Source organism: Neovison vison, chromosome 6 (genome assembly GCF_020171115.1).
Source record: "Neovison vison isolate M4711 chromosome 6, ASM_NN_V1, whole genome shotgun sequence".
In the NCBI taxonomy this organism is placed as follows: domain Eukaryota; kingdom Metazoa; phylum Chordata; class Mammalia; order Carnivora; family Mustelidae; genus Neogale; species Neogale vison.
The window spans coordinates 27597571-27613059 of record NC_058096.1 but is presented as its reverse complement, the minus strand read 5'-3'; the positions used below and the strand labels follow the sequence as shown (position 1 = coordinate 27613059).

The window sequence follows — 15489 nt, the reverse complement described above, 5'->3', positions numbered from 1 at the left end:
TATTTATTTGAGAGAGAAAGAGAGTGAGAGTGAAAGAGAGCATGAGCAGGGAGGAGGAGTGGAGGGAGAGGGTGAAGGAGAAGCAGACTCTCTGCTGAGCAGGGAGCCTGACTCGGGACTCGATTCCAGGAACCTAGGATCGTGAACTAAGCCAAAGGCAGATGCATAACCTACTGACCCACCCAAGCTCCAGGTACGTTGAAATTATCTTGTGAAGATCATCATTTTTTAAAATATTTCAGATAAACTCAATATTTTATGCAAACATTGATTCTTTTGAAATTTGAATTTTTATATCCTAACATATCCTGTAAGTATGAATCCTTTTTATGTCTGGCTGAAGCTAAGATTTCTTTTTTATAATTTATAGTCGAGTTTTTGGTGTGAGCTTGGTTCTGGAGTCAACTTAAGATGTGAAAAATCACATGTAGTCAACATTGTCTTTGAAAATCCCTTAAATTGCTAATAAAATGGACTCTATGGTAAACCATATTAGCATATAATCTCCCATATGTAGGGTCCAGTGCAGTCAGTTTTCCTTCAACTTTGGACCAGATTTTGTTCTTCAAATAACATAGTTTGCTTAAATTTAAGACCACATTGTTAAAAAAATGTATATATTTAGATATTAGAATTACATCACAATGAGGGAGATGTTCATAGCACTAGGAGCTCCTGAGAAAAAAATAATTGAGGAAACAATAGATAAAATCAACCAAACTATTTTTTTTGTTTGTTTGTTTATCTTATATAGTACCTCTTAGTTTGCTAGAACTGCCATAACAATCACATAGACTGGGTGGCATGCACAACAGAAATTTATATTCTCCTAATTCTAGAGGCTAGAAGTTTGTGATCAGGGTATCATGGGGTTGGTTTCTTCCGAGACTTTTCTCTTTTTCTTATAGATGACCCTCTTTTTTTGTGTGTCTTTACACGTCTTCTCTCTGTGTATATATGTGTCTTAATTTCCTCTTCTTACTGGATCAGAGCCCACTCTAATGACCTCATTTAACCTTAATTACCTTTGTAAAGACCATCGCTCCAAATATAGTTGCATTCTGAGTTAAGGGGAGTTAGGAATTTAATCTAGGAGTCTGGGGAGGATACAATTCACCCAATAGTACAGTAGAATGTAATTATATTGTGTCTGATTATATTAGGCACATTTCTGATGTACTAGAAGATCAGGAAGCCTAGCAATCAAACAGATTATTTCTGTGACCTGCGGAAAAAGGCCACCAACGCTACTAATATCTATCTCTACCTCCATCCCCTCTACAACAAACACCACCATCACCACCATCATCTCCTTCATCAAAACAACATGGCCACCGCTCTACTACCATCGCCATTACCTCAGCCATCACCTCATCCCCACTCTATAATAACTACTCGGGGTAATTCAGCCTTAAATTCTAGAAGACCTCAGATAGGGGTTTGAACTGTCGACCAAGTCAAAAAGTTTCCATGGAATAGATCAGATACATCAGAGCTTAAAATTGAATTCTAAAATAATACAGATAATATCTCCTGGTTAGGGACAGCTTTTCTAATATGACACTAATATCATAAATTATAAGGGAATGTACGGACAGATTTAATGGCATAAAATCCAGCATCTTTGGCATGTCAGAAATACCACAAATAAAATTCAAACAATAACAAGTCTAGAGATTTTGTTTATTACACACTTGTGAAAAAGGATTAATTAGGTACATTTATAGGTTAGAGTAAAGACGCCTAGTGCTACAACTTACTGATATGGAAAATCTTGGAGATAATTAGGTTTGGGAGAGAGACCAATAATTTTATTCGGAGAGTACTAGATTTGAGTGCTCTTACAACATACAAGAGATTCTAGGTAGATAATTGTATATCATATTTATGTTAAACAAAAGACATTCAAATTATTATTTTTTGCTATTAAGATTTTATTTTTAATATGCCATGAAAATCTTGATTTTATATTTTTAAGATATGTTCCCAGGCGCATCTCTCAATGCTCCAAGTTTTACAATTTTGCTCCCATTTTCTTTGGGAAATGGGATTGCTCCCATTTTCTTGATCCAATAAAAGATGCTGGATATAGTTCTGTCCTCCTCTTTTTATATTATAATATTAAATATAACCTTAGTTACCATATATCTCTATCTGATTAGAAAAAAAAAACCTTTACAAATATTAGAAACCTGGTTTTGAAATGTTTCTATTGGTTTTTAACCCAATGAGCATTTTGCAGGTTTAAAAAAAAAAACACAGCAGTTTGAACTTATACCTTACTACTTAATACAATTCTGCTGAAGAAAGGGGGAAAGGGTAAGATTGAAGAAAAGTAACTGTTCCATTTTTTTCATTGGCCTCAAAAGTGTACACTGCCCAAAAGGATACATCAAAATGACTATTTTGAAACTTAGACAACTATCAATTTTTACCTCAAGCAGACAACGTGAACAAGAAACTAACTGTATTTACATATAGTAACTATAATTGTACGGCTTCTTAAATCATCTAAGGGTCTTACATTCAATAATCAAGAAATAATTTTAAATTAGTAGTTATTTTCACTTAAAAAGATGGTATCCCTTTTTCCACATGTATTTCTCATGAAAGAATGTGTTTTCTTACACAAATGTTATACATATTTGAAGTAACAACAATAGTCAGCAAGAATGTGACATTTCTGTTTACAGTTGCTCCAAAATATTTTTCGGTTTCACAAAGCCATTATCCAGTGCGGCCACAAAATAGAGACTGGAGATTCTAGATAGCAAATGTTATTTCTAAAACCAATGTTAAGTCAGAAAAATGTAAAATAGTCATGACCCTAAATTTCTGGATCTAGTAAGCTAAGAATAAATGCCTATGAAAAGTTTCCTACTATTTTCTGAAAGAAATAAAGAGGTTTTTGGTTGTACAATATTCTGGTTTTTGATTGTACAATATTCTATGTGCTGTATGGATATGTAATTTAAATAGGTATATGCTGTGTCCATCTCTGCCCTATTTCCTATAGCTCTCCCTTTCCACCCACAACAATATACTACCTTTTACCGAGTTATAGACATTAACCTAAATCATCCCACATGGTCCAAGGGAAGAGTTAACGTAATACATGGATGTAAAACATGACAGGAAAAAAGTCCTTTTCAATCTTCTCGAAAGCAAAATATGTTTGTATCACAAGTCCCTCAGGAAACCCTAATGTCTTTAACTTTTTGATAGTGTCTTTTTCCTGATACTATACTTGAATGTGGTTGTCTTAGTCAGCTAGTGCTGCTATAACAAATTACCATAGAATGCATGGGGTAGAAACAACAGAAATTTATTTCTCATAGTTCTGAAGGCTGAAAAGTCCAAGATTAGGATGCCAGCATGGTTCTGGTGACAACCCTCTTCCAGATAACAGACTGATGACTTGTATCTTCACATAGTAGAGAGAAGGTAAGAAAGTTCTCTGGGGGTCCTTTTATAGGGCACTAATCTAATTCATGAGGGGTATACTCTCATGATCTAATCACCTCCCAAAGTCCTCATCTCCTAATACCATCATTCTGGAGGTTAGGATTTCAGCCTATGAATCCTGGGGGGACACAAACATGCAGTCCCTAGTAGTGGTTCCAGCTTCTGCAGGACTCTTCCCCTACCACTTCTCCTTGAGTACCAGCTTCTGGAACTTGTCCACTTAACATCTGAATCAATATTCCTAATTTGGCTAATTTTCTGAAGTCTTTGAAGATTTTCTTGACCTGTTGGTAGCAATCCTGGAAGCGGTGAAAGATTCTGCTGACTGATATATCTCATGTCAGCCAATGTTGATTTCATAAAAGTTCAAGGGCAAGTCCTACAGTCGTTGCAGCTTTAGCCACGGCTCAGGAGGAAACCAGTTCTCACTGTCTGAGGAAGTCAACCATAACCTGACTTTCTCTTTCTAGCACTTCCCAGCAAAAAATACTTGTATAGTTGCAAACAAGCCACAAACTGGGAGAAGACATTTACAAAACATATACATGATAAAAGACATGCAATGCATGCAAAGAACTCCTTTTTAAAGAAGATTTTATTTTGAGAGAGTGTGTACACATGAGCGGTGGGAGGGGCAGAGGCAGAGGGAGAGACAGAATCTCAAGCAGACTCCACACTGAACATGGAGCCTGACACAGGGCTCGATCTCATGACCCTGAGACCTTGACCTGATCCAAAATCAAGAGTTAGACACTTAACTGACTGAGCCACCCAGGCACCCCTTATATGACCCTTAAAACTCAACAATAGGAAAGCAAATAATTAAAAAGTGGGCTAAAGAGACACCTGGTAGCTCAGCCAGTTAAGAGTTTGCCTTTGGTTCAGGTCATGATCCCAGGGTCCTGGGAATAAACTCCACGTTAGGGTCTCTGCTCAGTGGGAAGCCTGTCTTTCCTTCTCCTTCTGCCACTCTCCCTGCTTGCACTCACTCTTTCTCTCTCTCTTTCTGTGTCAAATAAATAAATAAAATCTTTGGGAAAAAATAGTGAGCTAAAGATCTGAACTGACACCTCACCAAAAAGATATACAGATGGCAAATAAGCATTTGAAATGATGTTCTACCTCATATGTCATTGGGGAATTATAAATTAAAATAATGATGAGATACTACCACACATCTATCAGAACACAAAAAGTCCAAAACACAGATAAGACCAATGTTGGTTAAGATGTGGAGAAAAAGAGACTCTCATTCATTGTTGGTAGGAATACAAAATGGTACAGCCCCTTTGGAAGACAGTTTGGTGGTTTCTTATAAAACTAAACATGCTCTTATTATATGATACAGCAATTGTACTTCTTGGTATTTACCCAATGGAGTTGAAAATTTATGTTCCCATAAAAACTTGCACAGTGAATGTTTATGACAGCTTTATTCATAATTGCCAAAAACTGAAAATAACAGAGATCCTTTTGTAGGTGAGTGGATAAATAAATGGCATTGCACTCAGAAAATGGAATATTATTCAGTACTAGGAAGAAATGAGCTTTCAACCCACAAAAAGACATAGAAAACTATGAAAACGTATTATTAAGTGAAAGATGTCTGTTTGAAAAGGTTTCATGCTGTATGATTCCAACGGTATGACATTCTAGAAAAGGCAAATCTATAGAGACAGTGAAAAGATCAGTGGTTGCCAGAGGGAAGGAGAGGGAGGAGAGATGAATAGGTAGAAAACAGAGAATTTTTCAGGCAGGGAAACTAATCTGTGTGACACTGAATATGTGACCTCATACATTTGTCAAAACTTATAGAACAGTATAACATGGAGAAGGAGCCCTAATGTAAACAAAAGAGTTTAGTTAATAATAAAGACTGTCGATTCATAAATTATAATAAATGTACCATACCAATGCAAGAAGTTGATGGAAACCATGAATGGGGGGAGGAGAAATATAGGGAACTCTCTCAATGTCTGCTCAATTTCTCTGTACACCTGAAACTAAAGCCTATTAGTATTTTTTTAAAAATATTTGACAAAGTAAAAAAGTACTTTACAGCTCTCTCTGGGTTGTATAAATCAGCTCATTGGCATGATTTCATTGGCCTATATTCACAAGGCTAACCTGTTGCAAATGCTCTTATTGCATCTTCAAAAGGTTTTTACTGAGAGTTTCCTAATGTACCATTTGTTTGTTGTTGGGCTAGTGGTGGTCACTGGAGTCTGCACTGGCTTCAATGCAGGTTTCTCTTGTTCAGTTGCACAAGGAGGTGCAGGTTCAGAATATCCTGTCCGTGATGTTAGAGCAGTGGGTACAGATCAGAAGTGGGAATCCGAGCAGAGACAGCAGTTGGACTCGAGCCAGAGTCACTAGTGTGGATGAACCAACTGGAACAGTGGTCATAGGATTTGGTCACTGGGTTGTAGCTGAAGCAGGTATTATATCAGTGTTTTGGGATTTGTTCTTAGAACCATCATGAACTTTTCCTCATTTTGATTATATTCTTTGAGGAGAGTTAACATCTTTAAGAGCATCATCATCATTAAGGGCTTTGTCTACAGAAATTGGTTTTTTCCTACTGCTCTAAATGCATCATTCATCTTCAGTGTTGTTACTACAAAGCTGCAGTCAACTCCACTGGGTCCAGTTGCTTGCACTACACTGAATTCTAGAACCAAAGTCCTGACTGATGCTGGAGCCCCCAGTCCATATCACATTCCTGGAGACAAACCCCCCAACTCCCCATGTCACAGTACATTGTTCAGGTCTCTAGAAAGCTCTCTTCTCAGACCGCCTGCTGCACACAGCCCAAACTGTCTCTTAAATGGCAATAGAATCAGTATTTCTTGGTTTAAAAAGATAAAAAGAAAGAAAAAAAATCCCCATAAGTATGTTAGTTTTCATCCCCTTAAAATAAGAGAGTTTTTTTTTTTAAGATTTTATTTATTTATATGAAAGAGAGAGAGAGAGAGAGATCACAAGTAGGCAGAGAGAGAGGGAGGGGAAGCAGGCTCCCTGCTGAGCAGAGAGCCCAATGTGGGGCTCAATCCCAGGACCCTGGGATCATGACCTGAGCTGAAGGCAGAGGCTTTAACCCACTGAGCCACCCAGGTGCCTCAAGAGATTTTTAATTAGAGAGGCATAATTCACACTGGAGAAATGATATCATACCATATTTTATTTTTTTTAAGATTTTATTTATTTATTTGACAGAGATCACAAGTAGGCAGAGAGGCAGACAGAGAAAGAGAGAGAGAGGAGGAAGCAGGCTCCCTACTGAGCAGCGAGTCTGTTGTGGGGCTCGATCCCAGGACCCTGAGATCATGACCTGAGCTGAAGGCAGAGGCTTAACCCACTGAGCCACCCAGGCACCCCAATCATACCATATTTTAAAAAACAAAATTTAACTATTTTAAGTGGTTTTAAAATCACCTTTCTGTTTTTGGGCATTTAGCAGCTGGGAAATAATAATACCCAAATACATACACAATGGAGGCTTAGGGAAGAACAGATCCAATCAGGAGTTTAGTTTTAGCCAATCTATGTGTAAGTTACTTGTAGATATCTACATGGAATTGTTGAGTAGGTAGACATTAATTTTAAAATTGTTTCCCAGATGGCATGAAAGTCATGGAACTAAATGGCATTACCTAGAAAGTGAATGTATAGAGACAGAAAAAAAAAATTATTTGGGAAAGACCAACTTAGAGATTTTCAAGACAGAACCAGATCTTACGAAGTTGCCTGGTAAGGAGTGGCCAATGAGAGAGATGTCAATCTATCTCCAAGAAGAGTCCTTGGCAAGGAGTAAAGGAAGTGTTTCAAGGAGGAAAGGATAATCATTTGTGTCAAAAGCTCCAAAATCATTTGTGTAAGCCAAAAGGTGCTTTTAGGTAAGGCAACAAGAGGACTGAGAATTGACTTGGATTTGGCTGCATGGAGGTCACTGCTGACTTTGAACAAACAGTTCTTGCGGATGGAAAGAGACAGAAGCAGATTTGGAGTAGATTCAAGGGAGTGTGGGAAAACAGGAAGCATAGAGAACGTGTACAGGCAATTGTATTTAAGAGGTTACACGGCAAAGGGAAGCAGGGAAATGGAAAATGGATCTGAAGATGTGAAATCAAGGGGAGTTTACTGTCCTTTTGTTGTTGTTGATGGAAGAGGGAGGGGACAATTGCAGGCATGACGTCTTTAAGCAGGGGAGCGGTGATGAGAGTCAGTACACCAGAGGAGGAGTTGACGTTAAGGCAAAGCACTACCCATCATATTCAACCACGGGGGGAATAAAAGATATATGATTACAGATGCAGGCTAGCAGATGGATAAGAAAAAAGACCATCAGTTAAGAATGAGGAAGAGGGATGAGGTGTTGAAGGCTTTTATAGAGAAGAGACTATGCATAATAGCTCCGGGAGAGGGAGAGACTGAACTGACTCACAGATACCCCACAAACTCTCCTCTTAGGCAAGTCACATACCTGTCTAGAGGATTCTCAGACAGAGAAAATAATTTGGGGAATTTTTGTAGAATTTACTTTCACTGGAAAAAAGTGAGAAGTCGCAATTCATTTTCATTCTTCATGAGCTGTATCCAAAAGTTCTAAGCTCCAAAATTTTCTTTCTTCATTGTCCTACAGAATTTCGGGGTGTTGTTTACTTCAACTAAGAATACAACACCATTTAAATTTATTTCTCTTTAAATCTGTCCTTATAGAGCAACTCAAGAAACCAGAAACCTTGAAGGTGAGTCATAGAAGGATGCTGTTTCTCAGGACTAACTGATTAAAACCACAGTCTTAATCAAAGTATCCCATCTCTGATCTACAACTGTCCTGGCATATGACACAAGATATCATCTTGTCATAGAACCATTCCAATGAGAAAATGTTTCCTATAATATGCCAAAATAATGATTATTTAAACTTGGACAATATTGCTGATTTGTTAAAATATCTGTCAGTGACCACCTAACATGGGAAAAAAAAAAAAAGACGAAAATAAAACTTTGTTTGTAACGTCAGGGGGAAAAAATACTTTTTTCCTTCTACCCTTCTAGGTTCTTGGCTGAATCTCATAACAAAAGTCAGGTTAACAAGAGAAAATCATATAAATTTGTTTACTATAAGTTTTATATGACACAGGAGCCTTCAAAAGAAAGTGAAGATCTGGGGAACTTGGGTGGCTCATTTGGTTAAGTGTCAGACTCTTGATTTCAAGTCAGGTCATGACCTCAGGGTGGTGGGATTGAATCCCATGTCAGGCTCTGCCCTCAGCAGGGAGCCTGCTTGAGATTCTCTCTCTCCCTCTCCTTCTGACCCTCCCCACTCTGCATTCTCTGTCTCTCTCTTTTTCTCTCTCTCAAAATAAATAAATAAACCTTAAAGAAGAAGAAGAAGAGGAAGAAGAAAAGGAAGAAGAAGGGAAAGGAGAAGGAGAGGGAAATGGAGAGAGAGAGAGGGAAAAGACTTCTTCAGAGCCTTATCCCAGCCGGCAGAAGGGAATTCCCTCCCCTCCACCCACCTCCAGCCTTCCTGTTTCACCTCAAAAGGCAAAAACAAAACAGAACTCCCCCCCCCCCACACCAAACATAGTTAACAGGGGTCAGGACTTCAAGGAAAGAGATACATATATCTTTAGCCATGGAAGGGAGTCCAGGGTGGTAGGTAGGAGAAGATCTACCACTAGAGAAAAACTTGTGGAGGTCACAGTCCAAGGACAAAGGCCAACTAAAATGCTGAAATTTAAATTTGAATTCCCCCTTGATGGGGATCACACCACCACACCAGCAGGGTTCCATTCTAACAGGGCATGACAGCTGTAAGTTCTGCAAGGAACAGGCTTTTTCTGAGGTGGTATTCTTAGGGAAGCCCAGTGCCAAGTGGGAAAATAAAACACAGACCCTAGAGGAATTTGAAGCTTCTGGCATCTATAACAACAGCAAAAATTAACATAAAGCCTCACACTAATGGCTTATTTACCTCAGTTTTAATTATTCATGCATATCATTTTCACCTTTCAACAAAAAAATTACAAGGCCTACAAGGCAAGAAAAAACACAGTCTAAAATGACAGGTGTACCTGGGTGGCTCCGTCAGGTAAGCATCTGACTCTTGATTTTGGCTTAGGTCGTGATCTCAGGGTACTGAGCTGGAGCCTTGAATCCTGAGTTGGGCTTTGTGCTCAGCGAGGAGTCTTATTCTCTCCTTCTCCCTCTTCCTCTGCCCTTCCCCTGCCAGTCACACCCTCCAATCAATCAATTAATCTTCAAAATGACAAAGCAAATGTTAGAACCAGCTTCAGATATGACCCAGCCATAGGGATTATCATGCAGAGAATTTAAGATAATTATGATTAGCCTTTCTGCTGTCCAGATAGGCCCAAAGAGCATTGTCTGGTTCCCATTGTAACTTAAAGGGAAACTCATAGTGTCTGGAGCCTTGATGTCCTGCAAATGAAGGGGGAGGATGTCCTCAAGTTCCTTACAGCAGGAACCCATTCAGGTGGCACTGACTTTGAGTTCCAAATGAAACAGTACATCCACAAAAGGAAAGCTGATGGCATCTGTATCATCTGGAGAGAACCTGAGAGAAACTTCTGCTGATGGTTCATGCCACTGTTGCCATTGAAAACCCAGCTGACGGCAGTGTCCTATGGCCTGAGAATATGGGCCAGAAGGCTGTACTGCCATTGGAGCCAATCCTATCACTGGCCACATCCTTCTGGAACCTAGAACCAGATCCAGGCAGTCTTCTGGGAACTGAAACTTCTGGTAATAACTGACCCCAGGGCTGATGATCAGCCTCTCACAGAAATGTCTTATGTTAACCTGCTGACCACCGTTTGGTGTATCACAGACTCTCCTCTGCACAGTGACAGTGCCTTCCTGGGTAACAAGGGAGCTCACTCAGTGGGTCTGACGCGGTGGCAACTGGCCAAAGAAGTTCTGCACATACACAGCACCATCCGTGAACCTCCATAAAGGGTGATGTCTAATTTCTCCTTTTACAATCCTGAAAAGAGATTGTAAAGGAAAAGCAAAAGGACACCTGGGTGGCTGTGGGTCAAATGTCAGACTCTTGGTTTTGGCTCAGGTCATGATCTCATGGGTCATGAGATTGAGCCCCTGTGAGGGCCTCTGCTCAGCAGGGAGTCAGCTTGAAGATTTCTCCCTCTATCCCTCCCCCCACTCATGTGCTCTCTCTCTCTCTCTCTCTCTCAAATAAATAAATAAATAAATCTTATTTAAAAAAAAAAAAAAGGAAGAGCAGATCACTGCTGAGAAGGCTATGTGACTAAGAAGGAATTTCAGGGTGAATGGACTGCTCCAGCTCCTAAGTTCACTGCTCCTCAACCCAAGGTCACAGGCTGGTCTGACCACCTGCAGGTGTCCTCTGTGCCTACCCAGCAGTTATCCACTGAAGACTGAAGCTCTCAGCCTGCCACTGAGAACTGGTCTGCAGCTCCCCTGCTCTGGCCACTCAATGGGTAAGAACAACCACTGAGGGGTCTTAAGTTGTTCATCCACAGACTCTCAAGCGGAAAATGGAAATAAGGTTGACAGAAAATAAAGTTTCTTTAAAAAATTCTTTAATAAAATAAAATAACTAATTAATATTATAGCAGACCTAATGGAAAAAGTGGACCATATGCAAGAAGGTAGAGGTAATATAAGCAGAGAGAGGGCAAATCTAAGAACGAATAAAGAAAGAAATGCAAGATATCAAAAACATTATAAAATAATTGAAGTATGTCTGCTATGCGCTCATTGGTAGACGTGACATGACCAAGGAAAAAATGAGTGAGCTTGAAAATAGATCAATAGAAATAATTGAAAGAATCTAAGGGTTAAAAGAGACATTAAAAACTGTCTAGTGTATTTACTCATTTTTCTTTCTGAAAAATTGGATTAAAAATACATTCTCTTTTCTGATGGGATGTCAATGATGTCAACAATCATTTAACGCTTGCCGCCAAGACTTGCAAATAGAAGCATATAATTTAACAGAACTAGCTTAGGTGAAACAACGTTAGGCATTTAAATACCACTTGCCTCTAAAACGCAGTGCAATATACAAATTATAGGCAGTTATGGTTTAATTAAGAGAATTAGAACAGGATCCTACATTTTTTCCAGTATTTTACAGCATCCTGCCCACATTTCTTTAATATATTTGCATTGTCATTCTTTGACTAAATGCCCTACATTCTTTATGCTATAGCTTTTACACTTGTCTACTGCTACTTTGATCTTTTCTAGGATTAAGTATCAGTTGTCAAACACTGAAATTAAAAGCTCTTATTAATGGCCTTGTCTCTTTGGATTTTAGTATTTAACATCCCTTCGGTCAGTGTTCAATTTCAGTTCGGCTGCTGCTGTTTGCACATTTTCATAACTTGTTTCCAGAGATTCATTATGTTGAAACATTGAAGGTCAAGTTGCTGCTAAATGGATTTTTTAATATATATTGTAATGTCAGAAGAAGAATAGTGTAACAGTTTGAGATTATTAGCTTTACCTACTTTCATTGACTGAAATTGGAATTTGAGCTCATATTTACATATTTCACATGCTCGTATTTCATTTCTCATATGTGTTAAATTCTGTGCTGGTGTTGAGGTGGCTAAGAAGAGACTGCCTTGTCTTCAAGGCATGATTAGGTTATAACTGTATCTTAGAATTACCTTGGAAGCTTTTTAAAAATTCTGTCATTCAGGCCTGTTTTTTTTTTCCAATTTATTTATTTTCAGAAAAACATTATTCATTATTTTTTCACCACACCCAGTGCTCCATGCAAGCCGTGCCCTCTATAATACCCACCACCTGGTACCCCAACCTCCCACCTCCCCGCCACTTCAAACCCCTCAGATTGTTTTTCAGAGTCCATAGTCTCTCATGGTTCACCTCCCCTTCCCATTTACCCAAATTCCCTGTTTGATGTGGGACCTGTTTGCATTGGGGTTCAAGTACCAATATTTTCAAGAGTTCCCCCAAATAATTTTAGTGTGTAATCAAGATTAAAATTATTGAACAATATAGTAAGAGAAATATCATGCAGATAGATTTGAAAGTGAGAGATAAGAAAGTTGCATGCACACACATACACACACTTGTGAGATTTCAGAGGACAAGGAGTTCATTTTCAATGGAGAAATCAGCAATAAGTGTTTCTGAGTGTAAAGGACTGTAAAGATTTTGGAGAGTACTACCTGACTAAGTGGAGATGCATGTCTGGCAGGAGTGCACTATGACTGAAAGAAGGCAAAAAAATGTACTTGGCAATGACCTTTTTGGATGATGTAGAAAAAGGTAGATTCAGAAGAGAATACTGCCTTGAATTGTTGAGACAGAGATCTCAAACTGAGAAGGCCTTAAAAATTTCAGGGTGAATTTTAGATTGCTATCATTATAAGGTATTTCTTAAATAGTTTTTTTTTTTTTTTGGTATTATTTAAGTGTGCAGAAATGTAAATCCATGATCCTATTACCTAGCTCAAGAATTAAACATTATCAATGCATTTAAAATCTGGGTGCTTCCTTCCCTGATAATAACCCTTTGCAGAGGTAATTATCATCCTGAATTTGGTGTTTATGATTGTTGTGCCTTTTTTAACATTTTAGAACACAGATGCTTATGTTCCTAAACAAAATATATTTTCCAGTTAAAAAATACATTATAAAGTATGGAAGAGAATAAATATGGCATAATGAAAAAGGTTTTTCAGGATATTGGGCCTAGCAGCAATATAGAGGAATCAAGAAGGGAGGACTGGTTTCTGGGAGTGTAGCTGTTGTTTCATGGAATTAGACCCTGTGGACCATTCCCTCATTGTGAGAGCACTCTCCTCCCTAGCCTTCTCCTGTACCTCCTTTTTGACTTTGTGTCTACCTACCTTCTTTCTCGGTCTCTTTCATGGCCTCCATTTTTTGTCTACTTCCTATAGCTCTTACTTTGTTGGGTAGACTTTCAGGTGCATAGTACCAAAATTCTGATGACTTCCAAGTTTGTTTGATCAACATGTGTGGCTCCTCAGCTCCAGGCCTATGTTGCTAATTGCCTGTGGTTATCGAGCTCCACAGCCATTTCCATCATGTCCAAAATCAATCTTAGTGACATCTTACTCTCCTCTTGCTTTATTCATCCCCTTTTTAATGTATTTCCTCTCCCTTTACTTTCATCTCTGCCAATGATCCCCAGGATTTGTCTTCTTACCCAAGCTAGAAAACTGGGAGTCTTTCCCACAGAACTCCCTAAGCATCAGTTGTGCCTACTAATTAATGCTACGTCTTGCTAGGTCAAACTCCTTAATCATGCTTGTATTGTCTCCCTCCCCAATTCTCTCCATTGCCCTAATCTCAGGGTCTTTTGTCACTTTTCTACTCTGTTATGGGTCTGTAAACGTATCTCCCCAGCCCTCATTTTGTCCAAGTCCTACTATTTATCTCTCATTTGCTCTCAGTGTGATTTTCTTAAACACAAATCTGCTTACTTTCACTCCAGGTGAGAAAAACAAAAACAAAACAAAACAAAAGAACAACTCCTCTAGCTTCTACAGAGGCTTCCCATTTTGTTCTTTTGAGCCCAAATTAAGATTCTACAGAGTTGACTCAAAGACAACCAGTAGTACCAAGTTCGGGCAGATGAATCTTTTTGGGGAGACAGAGAAGAATGGGGTTCAAAAGCAAATACCCTTTTACTCCTCCTATCCCCCTATTCTGCTGCTAATTCATTCACCAAATATTTGTATTTGATAAATTTCACATGTAAAAATTTGCAAGTTTAAGGTGTACACTGTACTACTTTGACATACTTCTATATTGTAATTTGATTGTCATTGAAGCAGTATTTATCACATGATATCATTATGTACAGAATTATTGACTAATTCATTATACTGTCTATTAGATCTCTATGGCTTATATACTACTCATTACAACATTATACCCTTAAATACCATCAATTTTATCCCCCCCCACAACTCTTCCTCATAATCAATATTTTACTCTTCTACTGTGTATGTATATCACACCTTCTTTTATCCATTCTTCTGTTAATGGCCATCTAAGTTGTTTCCATAGCTTGTTTACCATTCACCAAATATTTATTGACATCTACCACGTGCCAGATACTCTTCTCTGTGCTATTTATATTAACTCTTTTAACTTTTGCCACAACTGATAGATGCAGGTAATAGAATTATCCCCATTTTGCAGATAAGAAAACAGTGAGTATCAAATTACCCAAGATATAGTTCGGTGCAACCCAGAATAAGGACTTGAACATAGGAAACTCAATTCTAGAATTTTGTCATCCAAAGTGAGATTCTTGGACCAGCAGAATCATATCACTGGTATTATTCTTAGAAATGCAGATCCTGTGCCCCCATTCTAGTCTTACTCATAGGAATTTGACTTTATATAAGGTTCCCAGGTGATGTGCAGGTTCATTCGTGATTGAAAAGCACTGTTTTTGAGTCTGGGTTTTTAACGTTTACATTGCCCCTATGTATCAAAAGTTCACTCCTGCCTTCTTCCTCAAATATATCAGTTAGTTCTTCTTTTTCAGGGGACTCACAAAAACGAAAATAACAATCCCAAAACCTTGCCCTTTTCACTGAAGGGTTGAAAGCAAGATGAATGTTATGTATGTAGGCTCTGAAGATGAGCCCCAGGAACTGAGCCAAGCCTCCTCCTTTAATGGCCGCTTCTTCATGTGTCCTCAATCTGACATCCGATACTCTCAACAAAGTTAAGATGGGAAATTAAGAAGCTGGAACTTTTCTGGCCAGGGGAAATATGAGCCCATACTATTATTAGTTATTATTCCAATCAGTTCTTGGTGTAGGTTCTTGGTGTAGAATTTTGCAGCTCCTGAAAAGGGTCTGAATAACTGATGTTCAAAATAACCCCTGGTCACTTCATGGTTGTCCGCAGTTGGTATGAATTCAGTACCACGTGCTTAACCAAGCAGGATGAAGAGGTAAAAGCAGCTACAACCTGGAATCCAAGTAGCAAGGAAAG

At 38.6% G+C, this 15489-nt stretch overlaps 1 pseudogene; it reads left to right on the top strand.

Moving 5' to 3' along the window:
* The first annotated feature begins 5704 nt into the window (after positions 1-5704).
* On the top strand, positions 5705-10982 carry LOC122910019 (annotated as a pseudogene).
* Positions 10983-15489: the final 4507 nt, after the last annotated feature.